This window comes from Ctenocephalides felis, unplaced genomic scaffold, assembly GCF_003426905.1.
Source record: "Ctenocephalides felis isolate EL2017-DRISC unplaced genomic scaffold, ASM342690v1 CF-g0.4_SCAFFOLD_01492, whole genome shotgun sequence".
Taxonomy (NCBI): domain Eukaryota; kingdom Metazoa; phylum Arthropoda; class Insecta; order Siphonaptera; family Pulicidae; genus Ctenocephalides; species Ctenocephalides felis.
In genome coordinates, this window is record NW_020537646.1 from 38,669,862 (window position 1) to 38,672,158 (window position 2,297).

Consider the following 2,297-nt stretch of genomic DNA (forward strand, 5'->3'; position numbering starts at 1 on the left):
AAAATATCTATAAAATATCTAATAATTTAATGCGCACATGTCTAATAATCATTTTTGACTGCCAAATGGCTTTCTTCACTTTTTTCATTTTATTTCCGAATTCGCTAGACCTTAAACCCCGTCAAAAACTAAACAGCACGTCTCCCCATCAATACGAATCGAATGTTTATTAAGTCATTCAAAACGGTTAATCCGTGTTATCAAAATCCTCGACGAAAAACTGTATCCGCACACACATACGAACACGTATGCACTTACACACACACATGCATCGATTTTTCCGATTTGTAAGTTATGCAAAAATGTTTACCAGACTTTGAAACGTAAAGATATATAAACAAATTATTTTCGATTTTTTTGCAATTAAGAATTAAAAAGTTTGTATTTTTGCATATAAGAAACCATAATATAATTTTAACATAACAAATACTATATTACAAATATTTGTCTCATGATTATTTATTTAAATAAGATTTGATTATAAAGAATATTAAATTTGTTTATGTTCCAATAGTTGCTGTCTATCTTCAGCCCCAAGCCTACCACCGGTGGTCCGCGGGCATTTCGTAATGTCCGACCTGATTTTTTTGTATATTTTTTTTATAATTAAAAAAAAGATAGAAGTTAAGCTACTGATAACAGCATATGTAATTAAGAAACGATAACTGAATACATCAAGATTAACTAACGTTTATAAATACGGCCAACTGAATGATCAAATTATCACATAGATCACATGAACAATAAAAAAATACGCCGGATAGATTGTCAATACCAAGAGATCTAATACTTTATTACTTCATTTTTGCATTTTATACTTTTATTACGCGATACAGGATTTTCAAGAAATATTTTACAAAATATGTTAAGTGTGATTTATGAAATTTAGTAACTGGGGTTCCAGTGACTACTCGTTACTACCCATTACGATGGGCAACACTTATTATTTATATTATTTTTTAACAACAATTAGGACTCTTCTGAATTTTCTGTAAGCTTATGGATGTTTTTTCTACTTCTTAATAATATTTAAAGACAAACTAATAGTTGTTATTTCTCTTCGTAATTAAATTTTATTTATTATATATTACTATAAATTTTAGTAATTGCAAAGTGTGAGGTAATACAATGTAGTAATGTGGCAAATGGTTTTAGACACTTGGAAACATATTTAGATCAAGTGAAACAGATATCATTAATGCTTGAAATCAAGTTGAACGTGTTGCGGAATTTGAATTCGAAACCTAGTGGTTGTAATTGTAATACCTCGGTTTTTATCACTACTCCAAAACGCGCTAACACAACAAATTCAGTATCAAATTGTCATAACAGTTCTTCATGAATCATTTATTATACCTGCGTGTCTGTATCATATTTTGTTGTAGTATAATTGTAATATGATGTTCTTTGACCACTGTTTAATATTAAACGCATTATTGCTGCATCAAAGAATCAAATATATGAAAATGATACTATTTCTTCTGGATAAATATATTCTTGAGTTTGATATGTGGAAGATTTTGGGAAAAAAATTTGGAATATGGTAGCTACTACACATGCATTTTTCAATTACCTCAGCATTTACTTTATAATTTTTAACTTCCCGTAGGGTAGTTATAGTAATCGTCCAAAAATCGAAATTAAAATTTTTTACATTTCTTTACGTTTTGAAGGTTTCTGAACATTTTGGCATACCTCAGAAAAAATTGATGTGTGTGTATGTATGGATACAACCTTTTGTCCACATTTTAGTGTGCACGGATCAACTGATTTGAAGGGTTCTAAAATTCAATTCCTATTGATAGGGAGATGTGCCCATTAGTTTTTGACAAAGGCAGTCGTTTCGTAGATACGGTGCAAAGAGTGCAGAAAATAAAAATAGTGTTTTTGAGGAAACGGAGTCGTGGAGAATTGGTGATTAGTTTTTGGCAAAGGCAGGTCCAGCCGTTTCGGAGATACCGAGACAGAAATAAGCATCCAATGATTCAAATGATTCAAAAAACTTTCTGTTTGTGCGACCAAACGATTGCTTTTGGAATTTTTTTTAGTGTTTTTTTAATTTCCAAAAAAAAAAAATTTTAATATCGAAAATATATCGAATTTTAATTTTTTTCTGGCTAAAGTTCTAAAGCTCACTACTATACTTGAAATGAATAATTTTCGTGTAGTATGTGTTTTTTATATGGAACAATTTTTTGTCCACGATTTCGAAGCACGGATTAACCGATTTGAATGATTCAAAAACATTAGATTCCTATTGACAAGGAGGTGTGCTAATTAATTTTTGGCTAAAACAG